This window comes from Lepus europaeus, chromosome 3, assembly GCF_033115175.1.
Source record: "Lepus europaeus isolate LE1 chromosome 3, mLepTim1.pri, whole genome shotgun sequence".
In the NCBI taxonomy this organism is placed as follows: Eukaryota; Metazoa; Chordata; class Mammalia; order Lagomorpha; family Leporidae; genus Lepus; species Lepus europaeus.
Window position 1 is genome coordinate 166,495,499 of NC_084829.1, and position 12,046 is coordinate 166,507,544.

A 12,046-nucleotide genomic window follows, 5' to 3' on the forward strand; every position below is an offset into this window, starting at 1 on the left:
GCTTTTCTCAGCTTCTCAGAGGGTTTGATGTGGCCCTGTGATACAGTTCTTGCCAATAAAACAATGGCAGCTGACAATCACGTCTCTGCCTGCTCTCTCCTGCTAGAAGAGTGGAGTGGGCACCAAGAAGTAGCTAGCAGTCCTCAGGCTAGGTGCAAACCTAAGGCTTGAAACCAAAACGGCAGAGACCCCAGGAAGATCCGAGACCTCCTGGTGTTTGGAAAACTCAAAGCACTTTGAATACAAAGAGACAGTTCTGACCAGAGCCTTGTAGCCCACAAAGGCCCACCAAGAGCCACCCAATCAAACTGGCCGTTCCTGGGGCAGCCCAGACCTGCAGCTCAGGCGGGCTGCATGGAGGAACTCCGAGAGCCGAGCACGTCGGACCTGCCCCACCTTGCAGCCACTTCCAGCAGGTCTCGGAGCTGGTCGGCCAGGGGCGCCTGAGCCGCAGGTGAACCTGGGTGTGACCGCACCACTCGCTTCTACACCTGTCCACGAGGGACCTGGGAAAAGCTGACTGATGGGGCCCGAGCGCCAGGGCTGGGGGCTTGGCCAGCAACGGGGTGCTGAGTATCACAGGGACACAGGGAAGCAGTTGGCTTTGTCTGTCGTCCTGGGTGCCTCTCTCCCCATGCGTCAGCCCAGTGTCTGCATCTTAAAGAGAAAACCGTTGTAATCATTTTCCAATATAAAGGCATTGCACTAAAAAATGCCCCCGGTCCGGTCCGGTCCAGTCCGGTGAGGGGCCACAGAAACGTGTAGGAGCTCCTCGTGCAGGGCCAGCTTCCCCAGGAGGCCGGGCGCTGCGTGGGCGTTGTGTGGCCAGGTCCCAGCGAAGCATGGAGCGGCAGCATCGGCGGCTGACTGAGGACACAGGGCAGCCCATGGGTAGGCTGAGTTTTGTGTGTGAACACGCAGAGGGACCCGAGCAAGGGGGGCCTCCCACGCCAATGTGACCAGGGCGCCACTGGGTAAACACACCCCGAGTCACCCTTCAGTGGAGAAAGCCCACTGCCCTGAGCTCTCGCAAACGTGCAGGAGAGAAACTGAGGCACCGGAGCCGGAGTCAGGGGTGCATCTGCTGCCTGCTCTGGGGAGGCCCCGGAAGCTCCGTCTGCCAGGGTGACTCAAGGTGGGAGACACGGGCCCCACCTCAGGCCACCCTGGAGTGGCCACGGGGCTAGTCACCTCTTTCAGGGAGAAGTACTATAGCATTCCAGGAGGGGAAAAAAGACAATAAAGTATTCCCCAAATGGCCGCAACAGCCGGGACTGGGCCAGGCTGAAGCCAGGAGCCAGGAGCTTCTTCCAGGTCTCCCACATGGGTGCAGGGTCCCAAGCACTTGGGCCATCTTCCACTGCTTTCCCAGGCCATTAGCAGAGAGCTGGATCAGAAGTGGAGCAGCCGAGACTCGAACTTTCCCCCATAAGCAGTCACAGGTGATGTCTAAACCCGCTCCACCACCACGCCAGCCCTGACTCAGCAGTTTTAAGCTGGGCTGCAGACCAGTGTGTTCTGTAGGGGGCCAGCGTGTTCAGGTGCTGGGAGTGAACGTGTCCTCCTGTGCATTCTCACCGGGGTTTATTGGGGGCAGTGCTGGGGCCTTTACGACGCCTTGAATTGTCCAATTGTCTTTCCGTTTGATGTCCGGAGGTTTCACACCTGGGCCAGGCCAGTCCATGAGTCAGCAGCAAGCCCCTGTCCAGAGTGGGAGAGGGTGGGGAGGGAGTGGGCTCCCCAGGACCTCGTCAAGCGGAGCTAAGAAAGGGGGTGCATGGATGCTGAGGGCAGGAAAAGCATTGCTGTGAAAACGCCTGCAGGGAGAGCTCTCTGGGAGGCAATGAGGGTGGACGAGAGGACTTGGCCCAGACGCCCGGCCCCACCGTCCCAGGGAGAGCAGGGTCCGGCTCTGTTTGCCTGGCTTGTTTCCGGGGTGATTTTGCTGCCCACGGTAATACGTATCTTTGTCATCACAGTGTTTCCTGTTTTTACAGCCAAGTTTTATTCTAAGAAGGACGTTCATTAAGGTACATCCTCTACCTCCCAGGTGTGCAGCAGCTTCAGGGTGAAAATGCAGAAGCAGGGGCGCAGGTGCACACATCCGAGGGCCTGGTTCAGGTCCCACTGCTCTGTTTCTAGTCCAGCTTCCTGCTAATGGGAGGCAGCAGTGATGGCTCAAGTGCTGGGACCCCTGCCGCCCGCGTGGGAGACCAGGACTGACTCCTGGCTCCCGGCTTCCGTGTGGCGCAGCCCTGGCTGTCGCTGGAGTGGCGCGGCAGGTGCGCCATCTCCCTGGTCTGTCTCTCCACCTTCCAAGTAAAATGAAAATAAACAAAGAAGGAAATGAAGATGGAGAAGCATTTCCTCCTCTGAGGGCTTCCATAAAAGCTTTATTGAGATACAATTTAGGTAACATTTAATACATTTTGATGAGTTGTGACGCAGCCCACACCCGGGATTATTATCATCACCACAGTCAAGGTATTAAGCATACTCATCACTTCAGCCATTTTCTTGTGTTCTGTGTGGCTTTTTTTTTAAAGTTATTTATTTAGTTTGTGTGTGTTTATTTAGAGACACAGGGAGAGGAAGTTCCCAATCGCTGGTTCTCTCTCCAGTTTCCCATAACACCTGAGGCAGAGCACAGCCGGGGCTGGAGCCCGGAGCCAGACTCCACCCAGGCCTCCCACGTGACAGGCAGGGTCCCAGTCCCGTGAGCCATCAGCGCAGGGGCTGCATTCAGAGCTGGGAATAGAACCCGGGTACTCTAGTGTGGGACGCGGGCACCTTCACCGCTGGGCCAAATGGGTGCCTCCTTTGACATTTTATCAGGAATTTTTAATAGCGTATCCAGTGACATTTGACATCATTTTTCAAACACATGGCTTCATTAATTAGACCTTAAGCTCAATATTTTTCAGTGATGCACATCAAGGGTGGCACGAGGGTGTCACCTAGCAGGTGGCTCTCTCTGCTGGTGGGTCAGTGATGGTTGTGTTCAGAACAGTCACTTGACTACAGTAGCACAGAGCACGTGTCTACCCCAGCCCGTGGAAGGCTCATCTGCGGGACTCACTCTGGGAAACAGAGCTCTGGGGAAAGACTAGGGTGAGAGAGGGAGGCAGAGAGCCGGGCATGAGCAAAAGATTTGAGAAGTAAAAGCTTCTGGCTCAGCCGAAGCTCCCACCGGCGGCACAGACAAGTGAGGGAAAGGCCCCCGGCGTGTCCATGGACCCACCGGGGCTGGAGCTGAGCCTCGGGCCTGATCTGTAGCTGCCGACTCTCAATGGGCGTGAGAACCAGCATCTGTCGTGGGAGCTCCAAGAGGCTGAAGCGGCTTCTGAAGATCAGATGGAACCCCAGCGAGTGCAGCACCGGGCAGAATCACCCAGGGTACTTCACAGCAACACGGAACCACTAGACACTCAGAAGCACGAGGGATTCTCCGAGTAAACACTCCTGCTATGCAGACAATGGTGCAGGAACACAGCAGCTGGACAACAGGCAGGCGCTGGTGCACACGCCCAGCCTGCACCCAGGGTCAGAGGCCTCCAAGCCCCTCGTGAGCGCGGGCAGAGTGAAAGCGGACATGCACCAGTTTCCTCGCTCCTTGGGGTGGGTTCCTGGCTCCCTCTGGGAAGGAGATGAGAAATGTCAGGTTAGGTCTTCGGGTGCAAAAGTGGTCACTAAAAAGACACAGGGGCTCCCTCAGCCCCAGAGCTAAGCAAACGAAGCCTCAAAGGATGAGACCTCAAAGTTACTTCTTATTTGATGAGACACAGAATGCCTGCCAAAGAGCACGAGGCATGGACCAGTCCAGGGCTCCGGCGAGCACCTTAGCAGTCTCTGTAGGGAGCACTTGGAGGAGCATCTTCTGGGTTTGGTACAGAAGACAGAGAGTGCATGGTCGAAGACCACTCGTGGAGGCAGGGGCCCCACCACTTGCAGGCCTCCTGGGCGCCAGGGCGCGTGGCTGTGGCGTGCAATGGGCACCTTGACTTAGAACACTTCTCAGGGGAATGACCAGATGATCAGATCTTTCCTTCTTGAAACATTTTTTATTCATTTATTTTCATTTTTCTTGAAAGGCAGAGAGACAGACAGAGGTCTTGCACCCACTGGTTCAATCCCCAAACGCCAGCAACAGCCAGGGCTGGGCCAGGCCAAAGCTGAAAGCCCTAACCTCCATCTGGCTCTCCCACCTGGGTGGCAGCCACCCAAGTGCTACCTCCCAGGAGGCATTAGCAGGGAGCTGGAGCAGAAGCAGAGCCAGACTCGAGCCAAGCGCTGGAACCTGGGAAGTGGGAACCCCAAGAGTCGTTCCAAGCACTGCGCCACCCGCCTGCCCTGGGGAACTCCCCTCTCTGCGGCTGGTTGGGTTAATCTCTGGTCAGGTGATTTCCTAACTGGTCTCTGTCTTCCGTCCAGCATCGCCCCTTCTTGCAGCAAGAGCAGCAGGCTGGGAAGCCCAAGCTTTCACTACCGTGAATGCCCGATGCTTTCGAATCTCTTTGGGAAATGTGCCGGAGAACACACCTTTTCTCTGTGTCTCAAACACTTCTGCTCTTTCCCTTCCACTCACAATCTCGCAGCTCAGCTGCGTTTTTAAAGCCAGCACTATCTGCTCCTGGAATTTGTTAAGAAACTCAGTTTTGGGGGCCAGCGCTGTGGCATAGCAGGTAAAGCCACCACCTGCAGTGCCAGCATCCCACATGGGCACGGGTTTGAGGCTGCCTGCTCTACTTCCGATCCAGCTCTCTGCTATGGCCTGGAAAAGCAGTAGAAAATGGCTCAAGTTCTTGGGTCCTGCACCAACGTGGGAAACTCGGAAGAAGCTCCTGGCTCCTGGCTTCAGATCGACGCAGTTCCGGCTGTTGAAGCCATCTGGGGAGTGAACAAGCGAATGGAAAACCTCTCCCTCTCTCTCTTTCTCTCTCTCTCTGCCTCTCTGTAACTCTGCCTTTCAAATAAATAAACAAATTTTAAGAGAGAGAGAAGGGAGGGAGAGAGGGAGGAAGAAAACAAATTTGGTTTTCAGGTGCCAGTGTGGCCACTCTCCCGGTTTTTTTGTTTGTTTTTGTTTTTTTTAAATTTTTGACAGGCAGAGTGGACAGTGAGAGAGAGAGAGAGAAAGGTCTTCCTTTGCCGTTGGTTCACCCTCCAATGGCCGCTGCGGCTGGCGCACCGCGCTGATCCAAAGCCAGGATCCAGGTGCTTCTCCTGGTCTCCCATGCGGGTGCAGGGCCCAAGGACTTGGGCCATCCTCCACTGCCTTCCTGGGCCACGGCAGAGAGCTGGCCTGGAAGAGGGGCAACCGGGATAGAATCCGGTGCCCCGACCGGGACTAGAACCTGGTGTGCTTGCGCCGCTAGGCGGAGGATTAGCCTGTTGAGCCACGGCGCCAGCTTGTCTCCCCCGGTTTTTTGCCCAGACGAGGCCCACAGGGCTCCCTTGCTGGAGGCCACCCTCTGCTGTCTGTGGCAGCATGGAGTCACGTGTGGTCCTGAACACTGGAAACCCCCTCGACACGTGCATGCCGGCAGTGTGGACTTCTGTCTTGGCTGGTGGCCTCGGCTGCCTCCGCAGTGAGCCACCCCTCCCCTTCCTTCTGCACGGGGGTTGGAATCCCTGGCGTCTTTCGGCCACATTCTTCTTGCCGGGGTTTCAGAGCATTTCTCAGCCGGGCCAGCACAGCCAGGAGGACGGGCTCCACCACCAAAGCTTGCAGGACCCCAGCTCCTCACCTGAACCAAGTGTCCGAGCTGCCGAAGCTGGGACCAACTGCTCTGATGGAGGACGCCGGCTCCCTCCCAGCTAGCTCCGACTGTGACCCCAACACGAGCGACATTCCTGTTTTTGGAGGCAACACTGATGTCCAAGACACTTGGAGCCGGGCTGACGGCTGCTTCTCCACTCCTCTGCCCCTTCCCCGTCCCCTCCCTTCCCTCTTCCAGCACAAGCTCATTGAGTCAAGGTCACGGGGAAGCGTAAGGACTTCCACGTCCCTGGACGACGGAGCACTGCTGGGCAAGCCCCCGCTGACGGCTGAGCCAGCAGACAACAGCCCACCCCTCAGTGGGACGCCTGGATCCATCAGGTATTACAGGCTCCTGTCTGTAAAGTTGTAGGAGCTTCAGTCTCGCTGGAGAGAGTTCTGGAACCCAGCACAATACGTCCCGAGGTCTCAGCTTTGACTTAATCTCTACCACGCTGTGTAGTGCTGGCTGTTCTCTTGATTTGATCTTGGGACAGACTGGAAGTGAGAAATGGCTTTATTTTGCTAGCAAGTTCTAGAATCTCCACGTGCGTCTTAAGTGTTGTGCATAAACTGACTGCTTGCTTTCTGAGTCCCTCTCTAACTTAGATGCTTTGCCACACGAGCTGCGAGAAGCCGGATGACACTTCCAGTGTCCTGTGTGGGACCAGCTGGCCCAGTGCCACAAGTTCCTTACGTACGTTTCCTACTCTCTGGTCACTCCAGGTGAACAGCTCTCCCAGGGTTCCACACTACAGAGGTTCCTCAGCTTCCAATGGGGTTTGTTCTGATCAACCCGTCGTAAGTGGAAAATACCATGCATGAAGAAGGCAGGCAACACCCCTCCCCCGCCAGAGCGCACAGCCCAGCACGCAGCCCGGGGCCATCAGTGGTTCCTCTCCGTGACTGTGCGGCTGACTGGGGGCTGCAGCCACAGCACAGTGGCTTGTGGACCGGGAACACGGCCTGCCTGGGTCACTGTTAATGCACAGTGTATCTTTTCCGTACGTTCACTCCTCGTGTATTTCTACGTCAATCGCATTCATTGTAGGGAGCACAAAGATGGGTTGTGCCTTCTTTTTTAAGATTTATTTATTTATTTATTTGAAATTCAGAGTTACACAGAGAGAGGAAGAGGGAGAGAGGGAGAGGGAGAGAGGGAGAGAGAGGGAGCGCGCGATATCTTCCATCTGCTGGTTCACTCCCCAGATCACAGCAATGGCCCGGAGTTGGGCCAGGCTGAAGCCAGGAGCTTCATCCTCTTTCTCCCACGTGGATGCAGGGGCCCAGGCACTTGAATCATCCTCCGCTGCTTTCCCAGGCCATTAACAGGGAGCTGGATCGGAAGTGGAGCAGCCGGGACTTGAACTGCCTCCCACACGGGAGGCCGGCATCACAAGCAGCAGTTCTGCCTGCTACGCCACAGTGCCAGCCCTGGGTTGCACCTTTTTTAAAACTCAGATCTGACAACCCGTGTCTTCTACTCAGGTGTGTAGACCGTTTACATTCACGGTGACGACTGAGGCAGCGAAGCCAACAGTCCCATCTCTGCTCACTCTCTCCTCTTGTTCTGCCCTCCTTCAGACTGAATTTGTTTTTAAAGATTTAGTTATTTATTTGAAAGGCGGTTACAGGGAGGCAGAGGCAGAGAGAGAGAGAGAGAGACAGAGAGAAAGGTCTTCCTTCCGTTGGTTCACTCCCCAAATGACCACAATGGCCAGAGCTAAGCTGATCCGAAGCCAGGAGCCAGGTGCTTCTCCTGGTCTCCCATGCGGGTTCAGGGCCCAAGCACTTGGGCCATCCTCCACTGCACTCCTGGGCCACAGCAGAAAGCTGGCCTGGAAGAGGAGCATCTAGAACTCCAACTGGTGCCCCTATGGGATGTCGGCACTGCAGGCAGTGGCTTTACCCTCTACGCCACAGTGCCAGCCCCAGAATGAATGCTTTTATGGTTTTATTTTATCTTCTTTGTCGGTTATTATCTATAACCCTGGGATTTAATGGATGCTTCAGAGTTTCACTTGTGACATTCTGCCTTTAAGAAATATTATACCATTTTGTGTATAGCTTAAGAACCTTGTAATATGAGAAGCCTCCAAACAGTTCATAGAAAATATATTACTAGGCTGGTGCTGCGACTCAGTAGGCTAATCCTCCGCCTTGCGGCACCGGCACCCCGGGTTCTAGTCCTGGTCAGAGCACTGGATTCTATCCCGGTTGCCCCTCTTCCAGGCCAGCTCTCTGCTGTGGCCCGGGAAGGCAGTGGAGGATGGCCCAAGTCCTTGGGCCCTGCACCCGCATGGGAGATCAGGAGAAGCACCTGGATCCTGGCTTTGGATCAGCGCGGTGCGCCAGCCGCAGCGGCCATTGGAGGGTGAACCAACGGCAAAGGAAGACCTTTCTCTCTGTCTCTCTCACTATCCACTCTGCCTGTCAAAAAAAAAAAAAAAGAAAGAAAGAAAAAGAAAATATATTACTAAAAACTAAACGTTGGGGTTGGCGCTGTGGTGCAGTGGGTTAATACCCTGCCCTGAAGCACTGGCATCCCATATGGGCACTGGTTCGAGACCGGGCTGCTCCACTTCTGATCCAGCTCTCTGCCATGGCTTGGGAAAGCAGTAGAAGATGGCCCAAGTCCTTGGGTCCCTGCACCCACATGGGAGACCCGGAAGAAGCTCCTGGTTCCTGGCTTCAGATGGGCTCAGCTCCGGCCGTTGCAGCCAATTGGGGAGTGAGCCAGCAGATGGAAGACCTCTCTCTCTCTCTTCTTTCTCTGCCTCTCCTCTCTCTGTGTAACTCTTTCAAATAAGTAAATAAATCTTTAAAAAAAAAAACTAAATGTGGTTTAGAAATAAGTTTGTACCAAAATAAATACATTTTTATTCCTTTTTTAAATGTTCCCTCAACCTTAAAGCTAATTTTGTCATTTGTTTTCTTCAACATGTTATCATCCCACACTGTAGAGTTATCATTTTAAGTCAATTATCACTAGAATGATTTAAGCAATAAATAATATTTTCCAATTCCCTTCTTCAGTGCTTGTGTCATATGCTTTATTAGTTTTAAAATGCCCAGTATATGGAGCCGGCACCGTGGCTCACTTGGTTAATCCTCCGCCTGCGGTACCAGCATCCCATATGGGCACCGGTTCTAGTCCCGGTTGCCCCTCTTCCAGTCCAGCTCTCTGCTGTGGCCCAGGAGTGCAGTGGAGGATGGCCCAAGTGCTTGGGCCCCTGCACCTGCATGGGAGACCAGGAGGAAGCACCTGGCTCCTGGCTTCGGATCAGCGCAGCACCGGCCGTAGCGGCCATTCGGGGAGTGAACCAACAGAAGGAAGACCTTTCTCTCTGCTCTTCTCTCTCACTGTCTATCTGTCAAATAAATTTAAAAAAAAATATATGCCCAGTATACTTTATTTTTCTGTTTTGCCTTTTTATATACATGCTGTGTATTGTTTCCCAACATTGCTGCTTCATGCTTTCTTGTTTTTTTAAGGTTTGTTTTCTTTATTTGAAAGGCAGAGTGACAGAGAAGTAGGGTTAGGCAGGGAGAGAAAGACGTCTACACCCTCTAGTTTACTCCCAAATGGCCACAACAGCAGGGCAGGGCCAGACCAAAGCCAGGAGCCGGGGATTCCATCTGGGTCTTCCACATTGGTATCAGGGGCCCAAGTATGTGGGCCATCTCTCTGCTGCCTTCCCGGGCACATTAGCAGGGAAATGGGTCAGATGCCAGGCAGCCAGGACGTGCACTGGGGCTGCAGCATGAGACGCCAGCATCACAGGCAGTGCCTCAGCCCACCGCACCCCAACACTGACCCTGCTGTTTCTCCAATGTCAGAATTAAAGCCGGCGCTGTGACTTAACAGGCTAATCCTCCGCCTTGCGGCACCGACACACCGGGTTCTAGTCCCGGTTGGGGCACCAGATTCTATCCTGGTTGCCCCTCTTCCAGGCCAGCTCTGCTATGGCCCGGGAAGGCAGTGGAGGATGGCCCAAGTGCTTGGGCCCTGCACCCGCATGGGAGACCAGGAGAAGCACCTGGATCCTGGCTTCGGATCAGCGAGATGTGCCGGCCGCAGCGGCCATTGGAGGGTGAACCAACGGCAAAGGAAGACCTTTCTCTCTGTCTCTCTCTCACTGTCCACTCTGCCTGTCAAAAAAAAAAAAAAAAAGAATTAAAGGACTACTCTTGAACAATATTCTTACATGGAAGCAAAGTATAATACCTTACATGATTTTTTTTAATTCTTTTCTCTTTTTTTGAAGATTTATTTATTTATTTATTTGAAAGACGAAGTTACAGAGAGAGAAAGAGAGAGCGAAAGAGATCTTGTAGCCAGTGGTTCACTTCCGAAACAGCTTTGATGGCCAGGGCTGGGTCAGGCTGAACCCAGGAGCAGGGACCCCATGGGTCTCCCACGTGGGTGGCAGGAGTCCAAGTCCTTGGGCCATCTTCTGATGTTTTCCCGGGACCATTAGCAGGAGTTGGCCTGGAAGTGGAGCAGCCAGGACTTGAACCAGCGCCCATGTCCAGTGCCCATGTCCCAGGAGGTGGCTCAGAGCTGTGCCACAACTCTGACTCCTTGTTTCCTTTCAATAAAATGTCATCCCTGGACCAAAAGGCTCAACCTTCATTCTGATACAATCAGTGACTTCACTTTTCAATTAGACTGGAAATTTTAAATAAATGGCAACATCAACACTGAGGGTACCTGCTTCTTATTCTGATAAAAGCAAAACCCATACAATTGTGCAGAGTCCTGGTTGCACTCCCTTATTTTGCAGCCCTAAGGTATTGGTTGGGTCGTTATTAACCCATAGTGGGCATAGACTGACTTAATGAAACATTATTGAAACATAATGAAACATTCATACAGTGTTACTGTAGGGAGGATTATGGTTATGTATCTGCCAACACACATACAGAAACAAGTACCAAACAGCAAGTGTTGTCTATCACAGTCAAACCACCAGACGAGTGCCAACAGTAGCACCACGGGCTGCCTCTAGACCATCTGCAGCATTTAGCTTCTGTCTGTAACAGGAAGAGCAAGACTGGCGGACTCTTCTGCTCCTATTTTAAGCAGTTCTAGGACAGGTGCTCGTTAGACAACACTGAGATTACGAATTTCAAAGAAGCAGCCGCTTGCTCCAGGCCCTAATTACTAAGGAGATGAAATGACTCACTCAGGGGAGGGAGGGAGCATTGTGGCTGCCGTGGCGCAGCAGATGGAGCCACCTCCTCCAGGACCAGCAATGCATATGGGCACTGGTTCGAGTCCTGGCTGCTCCACTTCCAGTCCAGCTCCTACTAATGGCCTGGGAAAAGCAGCAGAACATGGCCCAAGTGCTTGGGCCCCTGCACCCATGTGGGAGACCCAGAGGACGCCCCTGGCTCCTGGCTTCAGGCCAGCCCAGCTCTACTGTAGCAGCTATCTGGGGAGTGAACCAGCAGGTGAGAAATCTCTTTTCCTCTCCTCTCTCTCTCTGGCTGTGGCTCTCCCTCTCTCTCCTTAACTCTGCCTTTCACATGTTTAAATATGTTTTTAAAAAGTAAAGGAAAACAGCTTTGATCATGTTCAGGGGTGTTCGAGAAACGGCTCAGCTGCAGCCATGAGTTGTTTGGATGCAACAGACAACGGCAAACTCAGCATTTACAGTTTGCCCATTTAGGGAATGACACAATCGGGTAATGATTAGTGAGAGGGAAGTGTGGAGAGTGAACGCGATAGCCATTGTGTTTAGTGCACAAGTCCGAACCCTGGAAAGGATTAAAAGATGTCACTTGTGTATTTTTGTTGTCATATTCTGCAGTCCTGGCATTATCAGTACAAGGATAAAACAATCACTTTTAAAGGTTTTGAGTTCATACAAAGTTAATTTACTAGTAACAGACATATCTGAATAACATCATGGAAGAAAATCCCCAAATTGAGAAACTGAATTTTTTTCTAGCCTCATTATACAATAATGTTATATTTAATATCCTTATTTGGAATTAGTTTTTTAAAAAGGAGAGGTTTAATGGCCAGCCCTCTCTCCTCCGAACCAACTTGCAGTCTCTTCCCATGTGTGCCCCACTGTCCCCACAGAATAACCAGAAAGACACTGTTTGCATTGGCAAAATTGTACTTCTTGGCACCTGAACTCTGAGAGCCAGGATCCCACCCGCATTCTACCTGTGCAAGCCCCTTCAGGAGGGGCCATGTCACTCGGTCTCCCCACAGCCCTTAGCAGCGGGGCAGGGTGTGTGCCCCACAGCATCTCTGCAAATCCACAGCCCCGG